The sequence below is a fragment of the Mauremys reevesii genome, unplaced genomic scaffold (genome assembly GCF_016161935.1).
Source record: "Mauremys reevesii isolate NIE-2019 unplaced genomic scaffold, ASM1616193v1 Contig4, whole genome shotgun sequence".
Taxonomy (NCBI): domain Eukaryota; kingdom Metazoa; phylum Chordata; order Testudines; family Geoemydidae; genus Mauremys; species Mauremys reevesii.
The window spans coordinates 794,391-821,832 of NW_024100851.1; the positions used below are offsets into that span (position 1 = coordinate 794,391).

At 49.9% G+C, this 27,442-nt stretch overlaps 5 non-coding genes across 5 annotated transcripts; 2 read left to right on the plus strand and 3 right to left on the minus strand.

The window, feature by feature from the left end:
* Positions 1-312: 312 nt before the first annotated feature.
* TRNAN-GUU lies at positions 313-386 on the minus strand. The gene has a single exon. It is a non-coding gene; the product is annotated as a tRNA-Asn (tRNA).
* A 12,833-nt stretch (positions 387-13,219) lies between these two features.
* TRNAQ-CUG lies at positions 13,220-13,292 on the minus strand. The gene has a single exon. It is a non-coding gene; the product is annotated as a tRNA-Gln (tRNA).
* Positions 13,293-16,958: 3,666 nt separating this feature from the next.
* On the plus strand, positions 16,959-17,052 carry TRNAI-UAU. The gene is made up of 2 exons: positions 16,959-16,996; positions 17,017-17,052. It is a non-coding gene; the product is annotated as a tRNA-Ile (tRNA).
* Positions 17,053-18,891: 1,839 nt separating this feature from the next.
* TRNAS-AGA lies at positions 18,892-18,973 on the minus strand. Its single transcript has one exon. It is a non-coding gene; the product is annotated as a tRNA-Ser (tRNA).
* A 1,996-nt stretch (positions 18,974-20,969) lies between these two features.
* TRNAC-GCA lies at positions 20,970-21,041 on the plus strand. Its single transcript has one exon. It is a non-coding gene; the product is annotated as a tRNA-Cys (tRNA).
* Positions 21,042-27,442: the final 6,401 nt, after the last annotated feature.

Consider the following 27,442-nt stretch of genomic DNA (forward strand, 5'->3'; position numbering starts at 1 on the left):
GAGCTTTGCACAGCGTACAGGGAAGTGGGAGGGAGGCGTCTTTGAGCCGGCGTGTCTCCTCCGCTTCTCCCTTGCCGCTTGGGCGGAGGCGGGAAGGGAGCGAAATGTTCCCGGCTGAACGTTTTTGTGCTCGGCCTTGAGGATTAAGCCTGAGCCTCCGGCACGGCTGCTGGCAGATGGGTTTCTGAATGGCATCCAGCCCGCTCTTTGGACCACCGGCTGAAAGCACTGAGGCCAAGAGGCAGCAAAATGGAACCTCTGAGGCTCCCCTACAGGCCTCAGGGAAGCAAGGAAGCAGCACAGGCTTAGCGTCATCCCTGGGTGGGCTTGAACCACCATCCTTTCGGTTAACAGCCGAACGCGCTTACCCATTGCGCCACAGAGACATGGACGGGCAAGGCTGTATTGAGCACAAAAGCCACGCATCAGCTCAGGGTACGATATAGCACATGCATGCAGTGGATAGACAAGCAACAGCAAGGAACTGGACTGGTATGGAGCGAAAGTTCTGTGGGAAAGAACCGAAAAGAGCATCGGGGCTGTGGTACAGCGCTCGCATACACTTTCTTTGGCCTGTTTTGCTGGAAGAGTTAGCAGAGCAAGATTGTTAGTCACAGGTCAGTGGGTGGGTTTATGCAAATACTGGACTCTTGAACGGGAGCAGGGGCAGGGGCAGGCACAAGATTTCTGTGGCACATGTACCACCTCTGCAACTAACATTTGCTACCTCACTCCCTAACAACACGCCTTTTACCTCTCAGGACCAAAATACACCGTGAAAAAGATCTAACGGCATAAGCTTAGGATGAGCAACTGCAGCACTCACAACAATTTGAAGAGATTCAAAACTGCCTCTGCTTCTGTCTTTCCACACCAGGGACAGCAGAAAGGACATCAGTAGCACCTGCAAGAGACCAACAAACATCCATTTCTACCTCCCTCCACATGCTGCCGTTAGGAACCCATATCCCTAAATGGTGAGTACCTTTCTGGCGAGGGTGACACTCTCAGGCCTCAAATGCCAGGTACAGTTACTCTGTCCTTGATCCAAAATCAACAGGAAAATACACTGGATTATTCCTGCCCCAATAACAAAGAGACTGGGGATCCCGCAGCAGCTGAAATGACCGTTTGGACAAGCACTCCCATCATGCAATCTGGGGTGGGTGTAACCATGCAAATGACATCAGCCCCAAAAGGCCTTGATGACAGATCACCAACAGATGGCAGGGCAGACTTCATACTGACCCTGCTTCAACTAGATTGTGGCAAAGATTCCAAAGCACCGAACGTTAAAACTCACCTAACGCGGGTCAATCCATCCTCATCGTCGTAACCGCTCGTTATACTCCACACCCGAATGTAGCCCTCATATGGACAACATACCCTCCTAACTCAGTGTCTGTACGTTAACCTTTTACCCCCCAGTCAGGGCTATTGCAGATTATGTATTCCTTATGCCACCCCATTTTAAACCGAACTTTGCACCCCTTGGGTAAGCTGTACGTTGTTCCCTGAGCACCAGAAACTTCTACGCCGAAACTCTGTACCGTACACTTTTTTTTTCTTTGAACCTCATCTTAATAAAATGTTGACTTTTGTTCGAGATCCCGGCTCCTCTTCCTTTGCAAGGCGTGTGAATTCGCTCCGCGTTTTAGTCTGCTAATACGGCGGGGGGCAATTGAGCCAGAGGTGCTTGCCTGCTGCAGACACGGATCCAAGGCTGACCCCCGTCCCCCACAAGTGTAACTGAAAACACTTTAAGAAGTGCTCCCGTCTCCGGCACTCAGCTACCCAGCTCCCAATGGGATCCAAACCCCAACTAGATCCTTTTTACCCTGTAGAAGCTAGCTGTAAAATCCTGTGACCAGGGCAGCTGCCTAGCAGCCTGCGCATCTGCCTGCCAGAGCGAGGGCATGTAAGGCACTAATCCGGATAGTGGCAGCTAGGTGGCAGGGGGAGAGTGTGAAGAAGTAGCAGAGTGGAGCAGCAGGAGTGTGCTGGACCCATAACCAAGAGGTCAATGGATCGAAGCCATCCTCTGCTCCGCGTGCGCTTGTTTCTTTTCCCTCTGGGCCTTCAAGCGAGCCGGTGACCAGCAGAGCACCAAGAGCCTAGGCCATGAGGCAAGAGGTGGCTGAGGCGAAGCGGCGGCCTGCCAGGGAGCTCCCCGGCACCTCTGGCTGCCTGGGCTGAAGGCAAGAGGCAGGCCTAGGCGTGGGGAGGGCCTCCTGTCCTGGAAGGAGGCTGCAGTGCTTCCTGGTCCCCTTTTCCCACCACCCCGGCAGGCGGCTGCTGCGGGAGAACACGAGGGAGGCTCTGGGGGCGCTGGGCAGCGCTGTGTGTGTGGCTGTCAGGGGAAAGAGCCGAGGCTCCGGACTCGACCTGCCATTGACTCGCGTGGCTCTGCGCGGCCGTCAGCCGGGGCGGGCCGGGCTGCGGACGTGACTCAGGCTTGGGCCGCATGGCCGTGCTTTCCTGACGAGGCATGAGGCAGGCCAAGAGCTTTGCACAGCGTACAGGGAAGTGGGAGGGAGGCGTCTTTGCGCCGGCCTGTCTCCTTCGCTGTATTGAGCACAAAAGCCGGGAATCAGCTCAGGGTAGGGTTATACCATGTGTGTGCAGCGGTTAGACAAGCAACAGCAAGGAACTGGACTGGTATGGAGCGAAAGTTCTGTGGGAAGGAACCGAAAAGAGCACCGGGGCTGTGGTACAGCGCTCGCATACACTTTCTTTGGTCCGTTTTGCTGGAAGAGTTAACAGTGAGAGACTGCTAGTCACAGGTCAGTGGGTGGGTTTGTGCAAAGTAGGTGTCTACAGGGAACTGGTGTCTTTGAACAGAAGGAAGGAGAGGAACCAGCGAGAGGAGGGAGGCTGAAAGACTTCTCTCTGAACAGCATTCTGTCTTAATGGTTCTTGCTTTGAAATCCTCAATTGGAGTCATTTCAGGGAAGTGATCCTCACTTAGTTACCTAATTTTCAAAGTCATGTGAATGGTGTTTGGTGCGTGTCTGGGAGCTCGTCATGGCGAGGTAGAAAGCAGTGGGGGCAGAGAGGCTGTGTAACAACCAAGGGTGTCAGCCTTGTTTTTCGGCTCTTTAGAGCCCAGATCCAAGGGTATGTTACTTTTGTTCACTGAATTGTTGGGTAGTAAGTCATCTGTTGGACTTTGATTTATTGTCTTTTGTCTGCAGGTAATAAATCAATCACCAAATGTGCTCCTATTGATTCTGCAACTTTACCAGGGTGGGAGTGGAGTGGAGTGGATGGGGGAGCCCCACCTGTCAATCCTGTGCTGTGAGGACAGGAGGTAAGTCACAATAAGATATATCAACTTCAGCTACACTATTCTTGTAGCTGAAGTTTTGTGTTTTACATTGACCCTGTTCCCCCACCCTTCACCCAGTGTAAACCAGGCCAAAGTGTAAGTAGTCTCTTAGCCTATCCATGCTGTGATCAAGTGTCTTGGGGTCTATCTACACTATGAAATTAGGTCAAATTTATAGAAGTGGTTTTTTTAGGAATTGTTTTTATACAGTCGATTGTGTGTGTCCTAACACAAAGGGCTCTAAGTGCATTAAGTCACTGGACTGCATCCACAGTACCAAGGGAGCGTCGACTTCTGGAGCGTTGCAATTTGGGTAGCTGTGGGTAGCTATCCCACAATCTCCGCTGTCCATTGGGATTCTGGGTTGAGATCCCAATGCCTGATGGGGCAAAAACAGTGTCGCGGGTGATTCTGGGTACATGTCATCAGACCCTCCTCGCCCTCCCTCCCTCCGTGAAAGCAACAGCAGACAATCATTTCGCACCTTTTTTCCTGGGTTACCTGAGCAGACGCCATACCACGGCAAGCATGGAGCCCGCTCAGCTCACCGTCACACCGTACGTCTCCTGGGTTCTGGCAGACATGGGACTGCATTGCTACACAGCAGCAGCTCATTGTCTTTTGGCAGCAGAAGGTGCATTATGATTGGTAGCCATTGTCATTGTACTCCTAGGTGCTGTTTTAGCTGATCTCAGTGAGATCAGTTGGGGTGCCTGGGCAGACAAGGGAGTGACTCAGCCAGCTCATTCCCATCTTCTGCCAAGCAACCAGGAGAGGACGATGGCTAGCAGTTGTACTGCCCCGTTTGCTACCAGCCTAAGATGTAAAAGCTAGATGGATCAAAACAAGAAATTGACCTGATTTGTTTTGTGAAATCAACGGCCTGCTAAACCCACGGTTTTGAGTTCAATCCTTGAGGGGGCCATTCTGTGTGACAGTTGTTTGTGTTTCTTCTTGATGCTGTGGAAGCCAGTAAATAATTAACAAGGTTTTGAAGAGATCTTAATGAATGTTAGTTAGCATGAGTTAGGTTAACTGTGACCCTGGTGACGTGAGGAAGCAAGATAATGTAAGACAGAGTGAATTGTGTGAAAGTTATTACGACCTTGCAATGTGCAGTCTTGCAGTCTTGTTTTTCTAGTGAGATAGCAGAAAGCTTATGTATAAACAAAATGTATTTGTTGCTTTTTACTGTCTGTATTATTGCTAGAGATTGTCTGTAAAAGGTATAAAGGCTTGCTGTGATTGTTTACCAGTTGAGAGACCTGTCCAGGACCCTGTGTCCTATGGCACTCTCTCCCTCCATGGTAATTACTGGAGAAATAATAAAGTATTTGATTTTGCTGCATCCAAACAAAAAGTGAGAACTGAGTTTTTCTTCGACAATTTGGGGGCTCGTCCGGGATGGCAACGCCCACGGACCCACAGACAACTACTACGGATCATTCCCCTTCGAACTCCATGGCGCCACATGAGAGGTATGAGACCTTTTGAAATCTCTATTGGGGTATCGGAGGAGGACTTTCCGTGAGGACGTCTGTCTCTCTGTTGGGCTCACGCCATCTGAACTTATTGACTGTGCAGCAGGATCAGATGCAAAGTGTTATTGGGGAGAGGCCCCAATAAGGTTAGTTTATTGCAGTACTGGGAACTGCTGAGTTGGCCAAGGAAATGCATAAGGTAATGCATAAGGTAATGCATAGGTAAATGCATTAGAATGCACCGGTGCTGAGGGGTTTTTACCGCCTCAAGAGGGGTTGTCATACCGCCTCATGGTATTGGTCCGGACCAGGTAAAGATGCATCATGGTTAAAAAAAAAAAAAAAAAAAAAAAGATAAAAAGGGTTAAAAAAAAAAAGAAAAAGGAAGAAAAAGAGGCCTTGGTGTGTGTGTGTGTACACCAGTGTGAGTGGCTGTTACCGGGCTAGCCCAGTAACTAGTGGATCTTTAGGAGAGCCGACCCACGGTGGGCTGACTCAGCCTGGCATAGTCCGGCGAGGAAGCTGCCTGGGTCTAGGAGTGTGTGAACCCATCTTCCCTCCCCTTTCCTTGTGAGTCTCTCCTGTGTGAGTGGAAAATGGGTAAGGGACTGTCTAAATATTCCACCTTACCCCCTAAGGGTACCCCAGCATATTACATGTACGTACATTATGGTCCTAAAACCTGCAGGTATTTAAATGATTGGAATCTGTATACGCGTGAAAATTCATTTAAACAATGCCCATTAGAAGGTACCTTCAATCTAGATAAGATCATATATCTCAGTGGAGCTTTAATCACAAAGAAAAACCTCTGTTACAGTGTGAGCAATTTGTCTAGGAACGGGTTAATTTGAAATTCGGCTTAGCCCTGAGATAAGGGAGAAGTTGTTTTGTCTTCAAGGTCATGAATTAGTGCGGACTATGCTAAGTGCTAAGTAAAACTGCTTCAGCCCCATGGCAAACCAAAAAAGCAGTATAAGTTACAAAACTGAGATTGCATTTGCAAAGCTTAACGGTTCAGTGAGATCCAACAGTTTTTGCAACCCTGAAGCCGGACAGGCAGCTGACCTGAACTGGAATCTCTGAAAGAGACGCCGCAGGAGATTCCAGGGTGTAAAAGAACAGCCATCCCAAGAGTGGAAGCATGTTGGAAATGCTGGACAAGCTGTATACAGGATAATCTCCCGTCCACCTATTTCCCTTCTCTGAACATTATACACAGACATGCCAGTCTGGATATGTGTAAGTATTAAAGTGGCTTAAGGCTTGGGGCATTCATATTTTTCCCGAGTGATGTGGGAGCATTCCCAACACTCTCCATTGTTGTTTTATTATTTTAATGAAGCTTTAAAATTTGATTATATGCTCTGTCAGTTTGATCACCTGACATGAGGAATAAATTAGTAATAGGAATTTGTCACAGTTTGGTGAGCAATTGCAGAATTTACACCATCTATCTGTTTTACCCTTGTTAGTTTATGTTTGCTTTGTTTGGTACTGTTGGTGTTTTGTGTTAAGAATAGCATGATTATAGGTGAGCTCTAATAGAATAGGAAACACTATTTGGTTTTGGTGCACTATTTAGCTTTGGCTCTGTTTTGTTTAACCGGTTACTGATGTTTTTCTGCTCTGTTCATTTGGGCGTTAGGTGTGTGAGCGGAACTGAACTTCTCGTTCGTAATTCCTCAGGGTGGAAGCCATGTGTGCGATGAAGCTCTGAGGTTGTCCTGAAATTTTACAGTCCCGCCCCCCTGTAGCGAACAATATAATAGAAGTAGAAAAATTTGGCTTAGACTGTAATTTTCTTTGTTTTTTGTGTAATTTTCTTTTCTGTTTAAGTGTCAGCAGACAAATGGGTGGGTCTCTGGGTAGACCCCCAAAGGGGTTTGGATTATGTGTTAAGTGAATGGCCATGTATTTTTGCCCAGGTGGCAAGCCTTACTAGGAAGGACTCAGGTAGTCTTGTGAGTAGAAATGTTTTGGGGACAAGACCAGAAGGGTGGGGGCTAGTTGAGTAGCCCACCCTCCTAGCTAAGAACTGGTTGTGGAACAAGCTCATGTCCATGGACGGGACGATTCAGTGAGGAAAAAAGGATCGGGCCCAAGCGGGAGGGCAACAGACAGAGTGTTTGGAAAACAGGTTGGAAACTTTTGAGGGTGTAGTGGAAAGGAGGAGTAAGTGAATATGAGCATGAGGATTTCAAATACTCAGAAGGATATTTGGAATGGTGATTTGCATTGGTAAAGTGGCTGTTGGAAGGAAAAAGCAATTGATTTTTAAGGGAAAATGAAAAATTGACTCTGTTTGCTGGGGGGAACAGCACTTGAACTTTGTGAAAAAGCTGAAGAGAACAGTTTTTTGGTGTCTTTGACATGTTTGTGAATGAATTCAGGCAAAGAAATTATTAGATTGCACTCATTTGGCTATGAACAATTTTGTTAAATCAGTTGAAGAATGTATACAGTGCTATGTAATGACATTGTATTAGGCCCTACAGGCACTATAAGTGGTGATGTTTTCTTTCAGTGTTTAAAAGCAGGAGTTAAAAGAAATAAAAAGCAAGCCGGAGAGCATCTGTGTTAATGCAAATTAACTAACTGATAAGGTAGAGGCCGCTGAACCAGGGCTGTCTAAGAAGCACATACGAGAAAATATGGGGTAATTCCTCTGTTTTGCCTAGAATCAACACGAGTATTTGTATATTTTAAGTATTTAACTGCCCCGAAGGGGTGGACCTCTGTTTTTGTCTTTCAGATAATCAAAGAACATTAATGCCAGCTACACAGCATTCAACATACTATGATTTACTGGCAGTCACAATTATGTTGTGTGTTCTATGTTCTGTTTTGTGGTGTTTTGCCAAAGAATTGTTGTGTTTAATATTTTCATGAGATGGTCTGATTTGACATCAAGCGAAAATGTTGCATTGCAATGCAGATACTTGTTTTGTTCAACTTAGAGTACAAAGTGTTTAGTTATATCAGAAAAATGTGATATACTAAAGTCTAATACATTTTCTTAAGTAAGAGAAAGAAACTACATTGGCCAAATCTTTTAATTGAGAATTGTTGTTAAAATTTGCATACTGACAGTCTTTGGAAGCAAGGACATGAAAAGTTAACCCACTCCCCATATTGTACGAGGGATCCTTCTGGCTACCTCAGACTTTTAGCCAGAGGGCTGGGGATGGTGGCTAGCTATTGGACTAGAAGTTATATTAAGTGAACTTCTCAAAGTGGGTGTGCTTGTCCTGGCTTGTTCTTCCAAAGTTCTGTAATAAGGTTATTTTAGTGAAAGGGTATATGTGGCATACATTGAATGATAATACTTCTGTACTGTATAACAGTACTGTTTATGTGTTCATGGTATGAAAAAGGTGTATAATTGAAGAGTAAAAGTTTCCTTTGTAGGTTAAATGAAGAAAAAAAAAAAAGCCAAGTAGAGAATGGCTAACATGCGCTGGCCCCAGTCAAGGACACCGCTTGGCTGCCTACCAAGGGAAGAAGGGGGGGGGAAATGTTTGCTGCAGTTACACGAGATTGGTGTGCAGCGGCCAGCCCACTCTCCTCCTTGGGGACCTTTTGTAAATATTCAGATTGATTTTATTTCGATGTCTACATGTTGTGGTTATGGATATGTATTTGTTTTAGTTGATGTATTTACCAATTGGGTTAAAGCTTTTCCCTGCAGGAAAGCAGGTGTCAGGACTGTTGTGACATTTTGCTTAAAGATTTTGTGCCACGTTTTGCCATCCCTGTGGGTATCAACAGTGATCGTGGAATTCATTTTTACTGGACCGATTGTGAAGGAGTTATGTGCAACTCACTGCCCTCACCACCCACAGTTGGGACAGTGGAACGCCAGAACGGGATTTTACAGAATAAACTGGCCCAGATTTGTGCTGAAACGAACTTAAGGTGGCCGGATGCCCTTCTTTTGGCACTGAGGTGTATGAGAGCCATTCCCAATCGACCGACTGGACTCAGCCCTCATGAAATTTGACAGGACACCCAATGCTGACTACCAACTGCACCCCCGCTAACCCCAGCTCAGATGGACATTCATTTGCTGGATAACATAATGCTTAAATATTGTCAGGCACTAATGAAATGTGTTAAGTCTTTTTATACACAGGTGATGGAAGCACTACCAAAGGATCCTGTGCAACCTTGCCACTCGTTGGAACCAGGAGCCTGGGTCTACATAAAGATCCATCAGCGAAAGACTGCCTTGGCTCCATGCTGGAAAGGCCCTTTCCCAGTCCTGCTGACTACCGACACCGCTGTGAAGTGCCACAAACTGACTGCTTGGACCCAGGATTCTCACTGCAAAAAGACCCCTCCACATCAGAAGAATTTTCCTATTGATGATTAGCCTATTCTTTCTTCTAGTTCTACTGTGCTTCTGGACAGCAGGGAAAAAGCTCCCTTGACCACTGACAGACCAACTGTGCCTTTTGACTTTTCTAGAAAAGAGCACAGCTATTACAGGGTGATATGTGCTGGAAACCTCTCCCCTGTAGGATGCTAAACCTCGATTGTTTTGGGAAAGAAGAAGACGCACTCACTCCACTGACATTGCCAAAGTCCAGGAATTCCTGACTGAAAAGGACACTGAGAACTGACCCTGGTGAAGAAACAAAGAATTACATACTGGCAGGAAGAAATTTGTGGGACCCATGCTTGGGACTGTGGTATTAATTGGATTTTGGGGTTTATTCTACAGGCTGCGCCCTGTGTTCTGGATAAATCCTTCAGTATGTATTGCCCTCCCTAATTGGATTTTACCTGACATTGCCCTTATCCAGTTTTCTACATACCCAGATTGCTCACAAGGGGCTACCATTAGATTAGCACAACAATAAGGCCTGGGTTATTTCCTCTGGACAAAAAGGGAATTGACCAGATCCCTGTGGGCTGGGTTATTTCATCTGGCCGATAGTGTAGTAGCCATTTGGACTATTCTTCCAGGCCAAGAACATGATAAGAAATTGGGGCAACTAGAAAAGGCCACTAGTCTTATTTTTGAAGCTCAGCTATCTTCAGTACAGGCTGGAGTTGCTGAGTTACATGTAATTTCCACCCTTAGTTCTATGACCCAGAAGTTACTGACAGAGATGGTATTGAATATCACTGAGGCTGGGAAGGCATTGCAGTGGGGTCTGGACTAGACTTGGCCCACTGCCCTTACAGACGTCAGGAGTACCATCTGATCTGTGGTCATGAAGACATACTTGGACACTTTCTGGATGGAAGTGTGGACATTCACAGTGCTCCTTCCAAGCATATGGACCGGTTAGGGTGGGTGTGGGCTCCCACATACCGAATCCTGCTGGGTCCATGAGGAGGATGCCTGTGGGACTGTAATTGTTTACCGAGACATCTGGGGAAATTAGACCACCTGGTATCTCCAACTGATTTTTAGACAGTACCCCTGGAATGACACCTGACATTTTGGATAAGAATAGAGAGTCAATGGACATTTTGGCCGTTAGAACCACCACAGCTCAGTGTATCTATAAACTGAAACTAGGGGAAGTTGTCACTGTTTATGACAATATTTGTTGAGAGGGTGGAGGTCAAGGAACTACCCTGACGGGACACCCACTTTTTCAAGCTAATGATAGCTGTGTGTGCGTTAATGACACCACTTTACAAGATATACATATTGATCTTACCACTGCTGCAGGCAATCCTATCATTTCCTGGCCTGCAGATAGAATGTTACATGTAGCTCTTAGATTTCAGGTATATTTTAATTGGACTAAAATAGTACCTGATTGGTTTCAAAATTTGCTTTCATTGTTACCAAAGGTTCAAAGAATCTCTGAATTGCAAGGGCAAATTCCCATGTTTTAGAATGTATATCAAGCTGGAAGGAATGCCTTTCATACAGCTTATAGAGTGTTTACTTTATGTACTACGTATGATGTTTTGTGCTTTGTGTTCACGATTGTACAACAGCCCCATTATATTATTCCTATAGGATTGTTATTATTTGTAGTGTTGTTAGTTAATTTAGGATTATATTGTTGTTGTTGTTGTTGTAAATAATGTAAGAATAGCAATACCTTTCATGTTCATGCTAATCATGCATCGTCATTACGTCCCATGACGGTTGACATGTTTGCTGTAGTATCTGAAGTCCATGGTTTCATGCGAATTGAGATTTGAAATTGTTTGTTGTACTAGAAGTACAAAAGGGGGGAGTGTGGAGGCCAGTAAATAATTAACAAGGTTTTGAAAAGATCTTAATGAATGTTAGTTAGCATGAGTTAGGTTAACTGTGACCCTGGTGACGTGAGGAAGCAAGATAATGTAAGACAGAGTGAATTGTGTGAAAGTTATTACGACCTTGCAATGTGCAGTCTTGCAGTCTTGTTTTTCTAGTGAGATAGCAGAAAGCTTATGTATAAACAAAATGTATTTGTTGCTTTTTACTGTCTGTATTATTGCTAGAGATTGTCTGTAAAAGGTATAAAGGCTTGCTGTGATTGTTTACCAGTTGAGAGACCTGTCCAGGACCCTGTGTCCTATGGCACTCTCTCCCTCCATGGTAATTACTGGAGAAATAATAAAGTATTTGATTTTGCTGCATCCAAACAAAAAGTGAGAACTGAGTTTTTCTTCGACAATGCAAAGCCACCCCTTTTGTTGATTTTAATTCCCTGTAAGCCATGCCGTCAGTCGCCCCTCCCTCCATCAGAGCAATGGCAGACAATTGTTTCACACCTTTTCTCAGCGCAGAACCAGAAGCTGCAAAAGCAAAACCAGGCAAGGAGGCGACAGCAGTGCGGTGACAAGAGTGATGAGGACATAGACATGGTCATAGACTTCTCACAAAGTATGGGCTGGGCAATGTGCCCCGGCAATGTGCACATCATGGGGATGAGCTCTGCATGGTCACCTGTGCTGATCAGCAGACTACGCTGGCCAAACAGGAAACGAAATTAAGAAGTTTGCAGGCCTTTTCCTGTCTATCTGGCCAGTGCATCTGAGTTGAGAGTTCTGTCCAGAGTGGTCACAATGGAGCACTCTGGGATAGCTCTGGAGGCTAATACCTTCAAATTGTGTACACCACTACCCTAAATTCGACCAGGCGAGGCTGAGTTCAGTGCTAATCCCCTCGTTGGAGGTGGAGTAAAGAAATCGATTTAAAGAGCCCTTTAATTTGAAAAAAAGGGCTTTGTCGTGTGGATGGGTCCAGGGTTAAATCGAGGTAACGCTGCTGAATTCAACCTAAAGTCATAGTGTAGACCAGGCCTCCGAGGGATTTTATAGCTACTGGCTGGCTGGGTGTCCAAAAAAGGGAGCAACCCTCCCCCCCGCTTCCATTGATCACACTTGGTAACTACTAAGCAGAAGCACAGAATCATAGATTGATTTGCTGGGTCTCCTGCAGGCTTCCTAACAGCACAGCAGGGTTGCTCTTGGTTCTGCACAATGTTGTTTCGTTTAGCAGTGACTGTGAAGGCACTTCCAGCTATTTGGCCGTGGGAACTCTGGTATTAAGTGGACACCCTGTGTATGGCTGTATTGCTTGTAGATTTATATATTCTGTATTGATGTTACCAAATGGAGTATTTTGTAGCTGTCTGCTATAATTTGTTTAACTTGTATGAAATATGAATATGCTCCCTCAGACTTAACCACCTGCCTTTCACACACTCCCTGCCCCTCGCTCTCTGGGGTGGGAACAAGCCACCAGCATGTGTCCCCATTGGATTTTTTTTTATTTAATTACTTCTCATTGTTAAATTATTTATGAGTGTTTTTTAAATTTCATTGCAGTGCGTTTTCTTCCTGCCACTGTCACCTGGCAGCTCAGGGATGTGAGATTCTCCTCCATTGCGTTTCTGCCTATGGAAAAAGAAGAGAGATCACACCTCAGTACTTTTGGAAATAAAAGCAACCTGGAAACAAACCAGCTGTCTCCTCAGTGTGCAGTTTGTGTCTCTTTTGCTGCAGTTGATGTGTGTGCAGCATGTGTGGTGCACAGGGGCACTGTGTGCTCACATGGGAATTCACCACCCTTGGTGCAGGATTTGACTTGTTCCTGGAGTGAATGTAGCACTGTGGAGTGTCAGGCACAGGCTGCATGACCCCTTCCATTTATCCTTGGCGCAGATACAGCCCAGGCAGCGCTACTGCAACCTCCCATCCTGCTGCCCTCCACCATCATCTGCACAGCCCACCTGTCAGGGCAGGAGGGGAATGTTGCTCCATGGATCCTGCTTCTCAGATGGGGCTGCGTGGTTGCATCCATTAGGTCACCAGACTGAGCCTTCTAATATCCTTGGTGATTGTTCCCAAGATCCAGGACTTTGTGCTCAAACAAAGAAACATCTCCCAGCTTCCTGGTTGAAAATAAGGCCCTTTCCTTGCAATATAGAGGAAAGAAGTAGATCTTCACCCCAGATGGGACTTGAACCCACAATCTCTGGCTTCAGAAGCCAATGCCTTATCCATTAGGCCACTGGAGCCCCAATGTACAGCTGTTGAAGAGATGGAAATTTCTTCTCATAAATGCACATTCCTCGCATTTGCTTCAACACTAAATAGCCCCTTTATGTGCCTTAGAGAAATGTCTGCATCCCCTGGCAGCGAGGCACCTGGGCAGGTGGCTGACAGAGCTCAGCACCACCTTTCTGCCAGCCATCTTTAGAGAAGAACCCCACCCTGGAGTCACCCCTCCCTCCTTCAGCACCTCCACGGCTGTGGCTCTGAGTGGCAGTAGGATGATTAGGGGGTGAATCCGGGGCTGGAAGGGGGGTAAGGTCGGCCTGTAAGGAGTAACCAGGTGGGGCAGACCCAGGGGGAGGCTGTGGGCTGCTGGTCGGTTGTTGGGATCCGAGCTCTAGATCAAAGCTGCACAGTGACCTGACACCCAGGGTTATAAGGCCGACACAGTGACCCCCTTACTGGCCTCTGTGACCCCCAAACCCTTGTTACTAAGGGCATTGAGGAGTCTCTGTCACTTAAAGCTTCTGGGAGCTCCCCAGCAGGCTGCAGGCGTCAGCCGCCTCCTGCCTCACAGGTTAGACTCTTGGCACCGTGCCAGCCGCCCCCTCGCTTGCAGGCCCAGTGTAAGAAGCAGGAGGCCTGGTGCTGGCAAAATAGGGTTTTGATTGATCCACCTCTGTGTGCTGGGCACAGGACACTTCCACTGTGTCCCTCTGCTGGCTTTTCTTCAGCAGCGCCTAGCGGCCCTGGCTCCAGGCTAGTGCCTGGTGAGCTCTGGCACTGGCAGGAAGCGCTGCAGGGTGCTGGGCAGCGGCCCTGGCAAACCAGCTGCTGGTAGGTGTCTCTGTGGTATCATGGGTCAGTGAGTGCAGCTGTTAATGGAAAGGAGGGGGGGTTATGCTCCCCCAGGGCTGCCACTGAAGGCTCCTTGTGGGCTCCTCAAGGTCTGCTGGGAGCCGTGATGTTCCCCTTTTGCCACGTTGAAGGCTCCCTCCTGGACACAGTGGATTCACCTGCTGCCTACAAGAGTGTCGGGGCCGCGCTGCAAAAGCGCATCTCCCAGCAGCCATGCCAGAGCCTCAGGTTTAATCCTCAAGGCCGAGCGCAAAACCTTCAGCCGGGAACATTTCGCTCCCTTCCCGCCTCCGCCCAAGCGGCAAGGGAGAAGCGGAGGAGACAGGCCGGCTCAGACGCCTCCCTCCCACTTCCCTGTACGCTGTGCAAAGCTCTTGGCCTGCCTCATGCCTCGTCAGGAAAGCACGGCCATGCGGCCCAAGCCTGAGTCACATCCGCAGCCTGGCCCGCCCCGGCTCACGGCCGCGCAGAGCCACGCGAGTCAATGGCAGGTCGAGTCCGGAGCCTCGGCTCTTTCCCCTGACAGCCACACACACAGCGCTGCCTAGCGCCCCCAGAGCCTCCCTCGTGTTCTCCCGCAGCAGCCGCCTGCCGGGGTGGTGGGAAAAGGGGACCAGGAAGCACTGCAGCCTCATTCCGGGACAGGAGGCCCTCGCCACGCCCAGGCCTGCCTCTTGCCTTCAGCCCAGGCAGCCAGAGGTGCCGGGGAGCTCCCTGGCAGGCCGCCGCCTCAACCAGGAAATAAGGAAAAGGTGATGAATGAAGAAGTCAGGAAATAACAAGGAAATGAAGAGGTTTGTCGAATGGGCTTCTGCCCGATTTAACATCTTCTCAGCTACCGCTCAAAGTTAAAGACCTAGAGTCGACCTATCGGCATAAGTACAGATGGTTGGATGGGAATTAAAAGGAGCTGCTGTCACAAGTGTTAGGTGCCTGCAAGCAGCATGCAGAGCGTTTAAAACCACCGCAGTTAGAGGCTCAGATGAAACGTTTGCCCTAAATCAGAAACGACAATAGGAGGACCAGCAGAAAGCCACTCTAGGTAAACGTCAGAGTAATGGAGGCTGTTAGAGGCAAAAAGTCATTCCTTAAAATTTGGAAATCAGATCCTAGTGAGGATAATAGGGAGGTGCACAAACTCTGGCCTGTTAATTGTCAAAGTCTAACAAGTCAGGCCAAGAAAGAATCTGAGAAGCAACATGCTAAAGACACAAAAGCTGAGCATAAATCTGGTCAATGCGAGTCCTGGTCTGTCCCCGCAGAAAGGTGAACCCCCTCTGTGGCTGGAGTGAGCTCCTCTAAGCCGACCTCACTACAGACCTGCGCCAGGTAGTGCTCATTGTAAAAATGTTTCCTCTGAAGGTTGGGAAAACGGGACCAGCGGTGCTCAGGCCGGCTGACATAATTAAAATCCCCCCCAACAACAAACATCATGCAGTCCAGAGGAAGGGAGCCTTTGATCTTCCCTCTCATGCCTTAACTGGGGACCATACACACTAATATAGCAGTAACCAGTGCCACAGAGCACAAAGCCACCAGTAATGCCCTCCCTGGTTGGAGCTCCAGCCCCTTCTGTACTCGCACCGTGAATGTGAAGAACAAGACTCCAGCCCCATCATTCTTCCCTGGCCAGGAGGCCTTTCCTCCAATCACCCTCTGCCTATTGAGCTACCCTAGAGTTGTTAATGTGCATTTCCTGAACACCCACCATGGCCAAGTCCAGCTGCTCCAAGGCACTGAACAGCAAGCACCTCCTCCTGGACCCCCAAATCCCTGCCACCTTCCACACGGCCACTTTCACAGATGCCCCTTCCAGGGCACTGCCCTTGCTCAACTGCGCAGAGGAGTTTTCATCCCCAATACCTGCCTGCCACTGCCCAGCAGCCCTCTGGCACCATTCCTGAGGGCCACCACGTTCGGAAAGACAGCTCTCATCTCTCAGGGGCCCCATGAGAATATAGTATTGCAACTTTTTTAATGGAAAGGGCCCCCAGAATTGCTTTGCCCTAGGCCAGCCCTGCTCACCTTGGGTGCAGGCACCGCTGTGCTTCCAGAGAACAAGCTGCCAGAGGCTGGGGTTAAACCAGGGACCTTTAGATCTTCAGTCTAACACTCGCCCAACTGAGCTACTTTGGCAGCTGCTTAAAAGTATTTTGGCCTGTTGCTTCTCTGCTCGGGATGTTTTTGCAGCAGTTGAAAAGCAGGTAGGAAAGCAGGGCCAGCCCCCGAGTGGGGCCTCTGACCGTTCCCACTCAAGGGGCTCCTTTTGGCAGTGGGGCAGGAGATATTTCCCACAAGAGGCTCCTACGCTGCCTCATCCCCCAAGACCCCTCCTCCCGCTCACTGCTCTCCGTCCCCTCCCCACCCTCACTCGCCCTTACGGTCATTACAAAGTGGCAAGGCAGAGCCCTCCCATTTTTAAAAGCCCTGGGGTGTTGTTCCCCCCTGTTCAGGCACCCCTGGGGGGCCTGCACTTCACACAGCTCTCCCTGATTTCAGCTGTTAGTGAGGGAGCCTCACTGCTAGCGCAGACTGGGCAGTTCCTTGCATGAGAGACACTGTCCCAAAGCAGGACTAATGCTTAGAGCTGCTTATCAGTGATTTCAGATCTGCTGGTCTGCAGCAAGACTCTCCATTGAGTCTTAACCAGCTCTGTTATTACCCAGGGAAGAACAAAAGGGTGAAATGGGGCCTGGGACCCTTAAGAAGAATCCACCCCACCAAGTACAACACTTGTCGCTACCTGCTCCCAGCCCCACTGAGAATGTTTTGGGGGTCATGCCTTGGCTTTATCAGCCTAGGGGGGTTTCAGAAAATACTATCCAACAGGTGCTCCAGTGGTACAATTGGTTAGTGCACAGTACTTATAAGGCAGTGCTGAGAGAAGCTATGCTGAGGTTGTGAGTTCAAATCTCACCTGGAGCCCTGGTTTTCATTAACCACATGGCATCACCCCCTCATTTGGCCCTGTGGAATGTAGAATTCCAGCCCAGGGACACTGAGGAGGGGAGGAGTGGGAAATGCCCCCTTCAATTATTACCTCCTCTCCAGAGGGCAGGTGAGAATCTACAATCCTTTCTCCTCCCTCAGCCCTGTGCCAGGATCCCTCAAGCAGAGCCTGGAGTCCTGCCCCTGGCGTCTGTACTATTGACAAAGACTAAGTGACAAAGACAAAACACTCAAATCCCGCCTGGTGCGGGGAGCCAGGTTTGCTCTTCAAATTCTGTCGTTGGTACATTTCCAGGCCTGGGAATGTCCCCCAACAGCATTGAATGGGAAGCTGCCTGCAGAACAGTGACACTGCACAGAGCTCCTGCGGAGGAGGGGTGGGAATTAGTAACATTTTGAGGATAGTTTGGGAAATGAGCCTTTGCTGACAAGGTTTGTCTCTGTTCATATTTCACCTTCAGGTGTTATGTTGAGGGATCTTTAGTATATTTTTGGGAAGTTAATAACTATCACCTCAACTTTATTTACTCAACTTAAAAATTGGTGTCACTTGATTTTTGCATCTCCCTGTGAAAATACAACTGACACGTGTGGCTTTCTACAGCGGGTCATGATGTTATAATTGGGGAATTCAGTCTCTACTTCTGGCCGGGGGGGGGGTGTTGCTTTTTTACAGCTGCCTCATTGCCAGGCACACCGGGCTGTTAGCTGCACCCACGGTCCTTGCCAGGGGCTCCTGCTGAACCCTGGGCAGCTGCACTGCAGTGCTGGGGTGACTGCAGGTGGAGAAGCTGCTGTGGAGCAATGTAGAGCAGGTGCAGGAAGGAGACGGGGTCACTATTCATATTCTGAACTGCACAATTTTCCAAATTTGGGAATAGATTAATCGATTCATAGACTTAAGGTCAGAAGGGACCATTATGATCATCTAGTCTGACCTCCTGCGCAACGCAGGCCACAGAATCTCACCCACCCACTCCTGTAACAAACCCCTAACCTATGTCTGAGTTATCGAAGTCCTCAAATCGTGGTTTAAGAACTTCAACGTGCAGGGAATCCTCCAGCAAGTGACCCGAGCCCCATGCTGCAGAGAAAGGCCAATGTCCGATAACAATTCTAAGGGGAAGGTGAATGCAGAGCTATGACATTGGAGATGCCCAGACCTCCAATGGGGGCAGCATGGAAATTAATAATGGGAAGATCACTTGCAAAATTAGTCATCACTGACAAGATTTGTCTCTGTTCCTATTTCACGCTGTGGTGTTAGTTAGAGGAATCAGGACAGATTTTTACTATATTAATTAAACACTTAATTTTATTTAACCAAGACAAAAACTTAGTGTCAATTATTTTTTCTCTGTCCTAGCAAGAATGAATTGAATTTTGTGACTTTCTGGAAAGTGCAGCGAGATTAAATGTGGGGAATTCAGTCTGTGTGTTTGTGAGCTGATGTTTTCCTCTCACAGGTCAGTGCCTGCATTGAAATACCAAAAGGGATCTAAGGGCTGGTGTACGCTGGGCACTTCACTGGCAGAGCGGCGTCTCTCAGGGTATGAAACCCCCTGTCCACCCATATAGTTACAGTGACCTAAGCCCTGGTTAGATAGTGCTAAAGAAAAGGAAGAATTGTTCTGTCAATGCAGCTATTACAGGGATGGGAAAACCTCTCTACTGACTGTCTACTCCAGAGTGCTATAGCAGGTGCCACAGCAGCATTTTAAGTGTAGACAGAGTGAAACTAGATTTAGCTCCAGTTTGCACTGTGAATGCTCAGGCACTAAAACTATAGTAATCATAACAACAGTGCAGTGCTTGCGTAGTTGGCAGGATTTGAACCTGCGCGGGGCAACCCCAATGGATTTCTAATCCATCGCCTTAACCACTCGGCCACAACTACTTGATGTATAATTGTTTTACTACACGATAATTCAGTTCTCACTGACTTGTCTCTTCAAATTGTTTGCTCAGACCAGCTTCCCCAGCACATTCATGGCTGTGCATCAGTGTAAGTGTGTCCTTGGGTGAACAGCGAGAATTCCTGCCCATTTCCCTTCCGGCTGGAGCAGGATGAGAGTGTGTTTGTGTTAATGACATTGCTGTAGATTGTTGTTCATTCCCCACTCTGACAATTCAGACAGTCCCTTTCCTAGTCAAATCTCCAGCACATCATTCCAATATCAGGTGGCAGGATTTCTCTGGGGCACTGAAATTTTTCAAGGGGCTGGTGCATGAACTGAGCCTTGCATTCCACCCCTGATGTTTCATGGACTAACAACAGCAGCAGAAAGAAAGAGCCGAGCCAATATCTCCCTGGAAGGGATGCAGGTGCCACGTCCCCTCTGTCTGACCATCGCCACTGCAGGAGAGAAGGGTTCACTGGAATCGAATGCCCTGGCTCAGACCAGAGACACAGGGAGGTTTTGCTGTTCATGGATCTGTGCAAAGAAAATTGTGTCTCTGTGTGAAATTGAGGCAGGAAATGAAACACCCAATGCCCTAAGGAATGTGGGTGAAGGACTCGGGCTGAGCAATGATTTAACAGGGGTGTGGTTCAATTTATTGGCCTGATTAAAACTATGGCGAAAAGCCCCCTGTACCAGGGGCTGCGGGACAGGCCAGGCAGTTCTGCGCGGAGTGTTCAGAGCTGCCCCATATCTGCCCTTTCTCTGCCCCGCCCCTGCTCCCAGAATGCACCAGGCCCTGGACTGAACTCTTCCCCTGCCGGCCGAGCTGGTTTCGTTTGCTGTGATCCTGTTGGCTTGGCGGGGGGGGGGGGAAGTGACAGTCCCACCCCAGAGCCAATGCCCCCCTGTCACCCAGCCCCCTGACCCCCAGCAGGGCAGGTCAGCCAGGAGCTGGTCCCTGCCAGGCACTCAGGGGCGTCTCCCCTGCAGCTGGGGGCTCTCCCCAGCGTGGTCTGTGGGAGCTCGCGCACTAATGGGGCAGCGGCAGCAGCCGCGTGGTGGGTTGGGCTGGTGACCAGGGTCCATCTCCTGGGGTCGGCTGGGTTCATGCTCAGGCAACTGGCCCCAGCCACCGGCCGAGCCCCACGGCCACGCTGCTGCTGTTACCGCACTAGCCCCTCACGCCCCCATTCCCTCACTGAAGCCAGGAGAAGGTTTGCAGGGAGGAGGGGGGGGGTTGACCCCAATATCCCGGAGCTGATTCTCCCCACAAAGGGGTGTGTGCATGTGGTGGGTGCCGTGTGCAACGCCCTGTGCCCATGAGGAGGGGACCAGAGCTCTGCCGGCAGGAAGATTTATCCTGCAGGAGCCCTGCCTCCCTCCCCCAGGGGTTCCCCTGGAGCAGAGAAGCTTTGAATCCTCGCCGGAGACTAGAGACGCCCGAGCAGCACGAGCTGCCTGGCAGAGGTTCTGGATCAGGGCCTCACGGGCACATTGGGTTCATTCCCTCAGGGCTGCCCTGCCCAGTGCCAGGGCTGCTCTCACTCCCCAGCACAGAGGGGGCTGCAGGCTCTTTGCCAAGCTGGGTCCCAGCTCAAGGCAGATTTGACACTAGCAGGGGGCCCAGGTATGTGCTGGTGCCGCTCAGGGAGGGAATCTGGGCCAAAGACTGATTAGAAATTGGGTAACACTAAAGTGGGACTAGAAAGACCCTTGATGGGACGTGGCGGGTAGGTAGCCCCCATTGTGTACCGTGCCCTCGCCGAGAAGTCTCTGGGAGAGTGGATTCTTCCTGATGGGCCACCAGCACGTCTCGTTGGTCCTGATGTCGGCTGCTCCTTTGTTGATACTGACAAGCTAGTTGTGGGCGTTTCCCACTCACCCCAAAGCTCCAGGATGCACAGACAGCAACACTGGTGTGGAAGAAATGAACTCCACTCTCAGGTTTCAAGATCCTTGAGATCACTGACTTGCCAATGTAATTGTCAGGGGGGTATAGCTCAGTGGTAGAGCGTTTGACTGCAGCTTCAAGGGGCTTTGGTTCAAATCCAAATGCCCCCTTAAAAGCCCGGTCCTTCAACAAAAAATAATTGCATGTCCATTTCCATTATGTTCAGGAGCTCCACTGACTAAGGATAAACAGACACACTCAACATTTTCCTGTGCAAATGCATAAAAATCTAGCAAACATGTTCCCCAGCTGAAATCAGTTCCAATCCTCTAAGGGTCTAGTTTATGTTTTCATCAATGAAAAAAAGGCACGTGAAGACACATTTGCAGGTCCTTGTCCTCCACGGGCTACAATGTGCAGAAGAACAAGAACCAAATCCACTTGGGAGGCATGGACTAGTTTGTATTACATTTGGTAAGTAAGTTGCCATTGGGACTGAAAACTCTACTGGAGGTGGACAGGAGCCTGTTGCAAAAATAAAATAACCAAGATTTACCAAACTCCCTGTTACACATTCAATCCTCTCTTTTTTCTATTCTATTAAACTGGGAGCAAGTTACCAGTGACCCAGGGCTGGGGCGGAAGGAGGGTGCAGGTGGGGGGAGGAGCCGAGGGCTGGGGCAGCAGGGTGTGTGTGGGTGGGGGAGCACTGGTAGGGGGGAAGGGGAGAGTCAAGAGCTGGGGCAGCACAGGGTGTGTGGGGGAGAGCCCAGGGCTGGGGCAGCAGGGGGGTGCGAGTGGTGGGAGGCCCAGAGCTGGGGAGGCAGGGGGTGCAGGTGTGGGGAGGGGAGAACCCAGGGCTCGGGCAGCAGGGCGATGGGAGGGCAGACAACATTTTTTTTGCTTGGGGAGGCAAAAAACTTAGTGCCAACCCTGCCTCCACATACCATAAGGTAGGTAGGAGCGGATCATTATTATCCCTACTGGAAAGAGGGAGAAGCAAAGGCTGAGAAAGGAGAATTGACTTGTCTTAGGTCACACAGGCAGGCAGTGGCAGAGTTGGGAATAGGACCCAAGAGCCCTGATTTTCAAACTAACCGTCAGATCTTGAATTTCACACATTGAATGACCTGAATAAAGTGTTCTCAGATGAGCTCCAGACCAACAACAGTGCACAGTAATTATTCAGCAAGTATTTGAGGAGAACTGCAATGTTAGAGAGAATCATGAACTGCTCAGAGACCATTAATGCAGAGAAGCAGCAAAATTCATCAAACATATGACTGGTTCTGACTTATTTCCTTGGTCTTAAAAGAGAACAACAAGGACCTGAGTCTCCTCCCTGTCAATAACCCCCTGCTCAGCCAATCAGGGTAGAGACTGAGGACGGGAAGCTGAGGGTTCTCACCAGAGAGCCCAAAGGATGGCCCAGGTCACCGGTGGGGATCACTGCCCGAGCACTATTTCAGCCCCACATTTTTGAGTGGACCTCCCACAGTGGGAGCTGCAGAGCACTCCCCTGCAACACACACACACACACCCCGCTCTTGGTGTTGGGAGGGAAACAGGTGAAAGGACAAAAGAAGCAAGAGAAGAGAAAGGAGGAAGGGATGGAGGAAAAGGTGAAACACAAAGGATAAACCCTAATGTCTCCAGTAATTCTAGGGGACAAAATCCCAGGTGCGGAATAAAATTCTGCCTCCTTAAACTCGTGTTTTCCATGCTTAGACTTCGTTACCAGATGGATCAGACTGAACAGGTTTCAAACCTTGAGGAGGCTCTTACCTTCTAAACAGGGATGGCTGGTCTCTAGTAAAATCAGGAAAAGGGAAGGAGAAAACTCAAAAGAGGTTCCTCCTGGTGCTCATATATGTGAATCCAAATACTCTCTCAGTCCTCAAAGAGAGACCTCGAGAAGGAGACTTGCTGAAGCAAAGCCACAGGGGTCTCTGAGGTTTCCCAGGCCCCTCGCCCCTGTCCTGCCTGGCTGATGTCAGCATCTCTCTGTGAGGTCACCACCTCCCCACCACCTTTGATCAATAGTCTGAGGTCCTGCAAAAGGCTTTGTGATGTCACTGCCACACCCCTCCCTTGCTGTGCTAATGTCCTGCCCCTGCCCAGGCACTTTGGATGTTTGAGCTACTCCCTGTGGATCACCCCACTCAGGGAACATTCATTCTAGGAAGCAAGCCGGCTAGACAGTAAAACATCAGATGCTGCTCCCAATGCTACACTCAGTTTTTCATAAATTAGTTGACTTTATGGCCAGAAGAGACCATTAGAGCATCTAATCTGACCCCTGCATATCACAGGCCTCCTGTATGACACAAGAGCTACTTTTGGGGCAAGCACATTCCAGAAAGACATCTAGTCTTCATGAAATGACATCAGGAGATGGCAAATCCACCACTTTCCTTGGTAGCTTGCTCCTGTGGTGAATCATCTTCGCTGTTGAATATTTGTGCCTTAGTTGTAATATGAATTTGTCTCTTTTCACCGTCCAGCCACTGGGTTTTTTTATGCCTTTCTCTGCTACATTAAAGAGCCCTTTAATAGCCAATCTTTTCTCTCCATTAAGGCCCTTCAACACTTCAATGAAGTCACCTTTCAATCTTCTTTTGATAAGCTAAACAGGATGAGCTCTTTCAATAGCTCACTAGAAGGCATTTTTCTCCAGCCCTCAGAACATTTGGTGGCTCTTTGTTGCCCCAGCTCCAATTTCACAACATCTTTTTCAAATGAGGACACCAAAACTGGAGGCTATTCCAGTATCAGTCTCACTGATGCCGTGTCACCTCCTGTGACGTTATCGACATAATCTGTAACTCTATAGATCACCATTGGGACCACTGTTCTATATTTGCAGCCAATATTATAGAAAGGTTGTCGTGTAAGGGGTCTATGGAGAGGTTCTGATTGGCTGATTATAATTATGCTGTCTCTAGATGTGTATCATTCTTGTAGTTGACATTATGAATATTGGCTTTATGCGGTCCATATTTCAAACTTGTGCTCTGCTTCCGGGGAACACCCCAGCCAGACAAGTTGGTGTCAGTTCTGCCTATCCTGCTTGATGGCCCATTAAGGACCATCAGCTATACAATCAACCCATTGGGAGAAGGCAGATATCCCTTGTCACTCAGCAAGGTATGCAGGGACCTGCCTATGGACAGAACTCTAAGGTTTTTCTGTGCCACATGCTGGATAGAGTGTCCTTGGGACAAAGAAAGCAAAGACCACATGGCAAGAGACTATAAAAGGCTGATGCTTCATCTCCATCTTGTCTTCAGTCCTGCTTCATACCCCTGGAGGGACTTTGCTACAAACTGAAGCTCTGTACAAAGGACTGAATGGCCTAGCCCAGCTGTGGATGGACTCCAGAAACTTGAATTGAACCTGCAGTTTATTCCATCACTGCTACAAGCCTGAATCAAGAACTTTGCCATTACTGTATGTGAATGGTTAAAATCCATGTGCAGTTTATATAACAACCTCGTCTATGGATTGTGCCAGCTCTTTTCCAGACCCAAAGTCCAGAGTATGGTCAAGGGACCAGAGGCCTAGCAAATAGTGATCAGCTAAGAGAAAGCTGGGTAAACAGAAAGCCTTGCTTGCTAAGATAGGCCTGGTCAGAAAATTGCCAGGTGTTGGAGCTAAGAACTAAAGAATTGTGTCTTATTCAGAGTTGCAGATTGAACAAAGAATCCCTGTTCCTATTGTGTTAGTCTCTTCTGTAGGGAGATGTTCTTCCCACTGATCCAGCCTTAAGTTTAGGAAAAGTTGGCATGTCAGTATAAGATATGGCATCCTTCCACCTCCCTTCCAAGGGACCAATGCCTGCCTTAAGACACACAGAAAACAATCTTTATTGCCATATACTTTCACTGTTTCTTTGCTTTAACCCCTAGGAATGTACCTGTTGGACAATCAAAGGAGTTGCTCCATTCCTATGAACCCCAAATCTGTGGAGGTTTGAGCTACTCCCTGTGGATCACCCCACTCAAGGAACATTCGTTCTAGGAAGCAAGCTGGATAGACCAGAAAACATCAGATGCTGCTCCCAATGCTACACTCAGTTTTTCAGAAATTAGTCGACTTTATGGCCACAAAAGACCATTAGAGCATCTAATCTGACCCCCTACATAGCACAGGTCTCCTGTATGACACAATAGCTGGTGAGGAAGGGTGGGGGGTGGAGGAGGTGAGCGGGTGGGCAGTGGTGGGGGGGCAGGTGAGCCGGCGGCGGGGTAGAGGGCCTGAGGAGACGAGCGGGCAGGCAGTGGCTGGGGAGCAGGTGAGCTGGCGGCTGGCCCCAGCTTACCTCCGCTCCGCCTCCCCCCTGAATGCCCCGTCCCACTTTCCCCCCTCCCCCCTGCTTCCCGCAAATCAGCTGTTTGCGCAGGAAGCCTTGGCGGGAAGAGAAGCGGTTTGGTGGCTTCATGCTCAGGTCCAGCAAGGTGGAGACAGAGACAAGGTGAGCTGGGGTAGGCGGGCCGCCCGCACCGCAGCAGGTAACCCGGGGGGCGCACAGAGGAACCGCTCCCCACACCAGCTCACCCACCTCCCCTCTGCCTCCCTGGGCCTGAGCCACCATTTGCTTCTCGGCCCTCCCAGGCTTCCCACACGAACCATCAGGGGCAGGGGTTCCAGGGGCGGTCAGGGGACAGGGAGAAGGGGTGGTTAGATGGGGCAAGGGTCCCAGGGGAGCCATCAGGAATGAGAGAAGGGGTTGGATGGGGTGACGGGGGGCAGTCAGGGGACAGGGAAGGGTGGATGGGGTAGGGGTCCTGGGGGGGGTGTCAAGTAATGCGGGGGGTTGGATGGGGCAGAAGTCCCAGGGGGCAGGGGTGGGCCACGCCCCCGGTGGGGGGTGAGGCGGGAACTGCTTATTAAGATTTTGGCAGCTCATCACTGCCCGGGGGGGGGTGGGAGGCTGAGGAGGAGAGCGGAAGGGCAGTGGCAGGGGGTGAATATGCGAGCCGGGGATGAGGGAGCTGAGGTGAGCGGGGGAGCAGGTGAGCCGGGGGCGTGGGGATCTGAGGAGGCGAGCAGGAGGGCATTGGTGGGGGGTCAGGTGAGCTGGCGGTGGGGAGGAGAGCTGAGGCGGTGGGCGGGCAGGCAGGTGAGCCGTGGGGGCTGAGGAGGTGAGCAGGCAGGCAGTGGGGGTCAGGTGAGCTGTGGGGGTGGGGGCTGAGGCGGCGGGCGGGCAGGCAGGTGAGCCGTGGGGGCTGAGGAGGCGAGCAGGCAGGCAGTGGGGTCAGGTGAGCTGCGGGGGGTGGGGGGCTGAGGCGGCGGGCGGGCAGGCAGGTGAGCCGTGGGGGGCTGAGGAGGCGAGCAGGCAGGCAGGGGGGGGGGGTCAGGTGAGCTGGGGGGGGGGGAGTTGAGCTGAGGCGGCGGGCGGGCAGGCAGGTGAGCCGTGGGGGGCTGAGGAGGCGAGCAGGCAGGCAGTGGGGGGGGGGTCAGGTGAGCGGGCGGGGGGGGAGTGGAGCTGAGGCGGCGGGCGGGCAGGCAGGTGAGCCGTGGGGGGCTGAGGAGGCGAGCAGGCAGGCAGTGGGGGGGGGGTCAGGTGAGCAGGCGGTGGCGGAGTTGAGCTGATCCGGCGGGCGGGCAGGCAGGTGAGCCGTGGGGGCTGAGGAGGCGAGCAGGCAGGCAGTGGGGGTCAGGTGAGCTGCGGGGTGGGGCTGAGGCGGCGGGCGGGCAGGCAGTGGGGTCAGGTGAGCTGCGGGGTGGGGGCTGAGGCGGCGGGCGGGCAGGCAGGTGAGCTCTGGGGGGCTGAGGAGGCGAGCAGGAAGGCAGTGGTGGCGGGGTGAGCCGGTGGCAGTGGAGGGGGCTGAGGAGGTGAGTGGGGGTGGGGGCTGAGAAGGAGAGTGGTGAGTCAGTGGCTGACTTTCTACACCTTCCTCAGTCCCACCTCATTCATTCAACAGGGCAACTGATTACAACGTGGGGAAGATCTTATTCTACTTCTAGCAAAGGACATTTTTCTTTTACCTTAATTACACTACCTTAGGGGCCTGCTATAACATATTACCAAGGTGCAATACCACTGTTTTGGCAGGGCAGTGCTGGGGAAGGAGGGTTTGTTTCCATGGGGCGGGGTTGTTTTGGGAGGGCTGCGTGGCATTTGGGGGTATTTCAGCAGCACGGGGTTAGTGGGACCGGGGTTTCAACCTCAGCTGTTTTCTTTGGAGCAATATTGCCCTCGCCGCTTTATGAGTTGTGCAGGCCTGGACTAAACCAGAGACTCTGGACTCAGCATTCAAGTATCCTGCAATCTGAACTTCGAATCTGATACATTCCTCATTGGCTACCATCGTTTGCCCAGCACGGAAGTGCTTCTTGTCCAACAAGACAGCCAGATTGGGGCCCATAGGCATGGAATGGCTCTGAAGGAATCAGCTGTTTCTGTGCTTCATGAAACTTTGGATCCAAATGGTAAAAGACAGTTGTGCCCAATTTAATCATGGCGTCCTTTAGGAGTGTGTCCAATGTCACTTAACTAGGGAGCAGGGTTCTAAAAATAGTTTACCTAGGCCACAGGTCACCATAGCTTCCATCTCTGGGGTGAAAA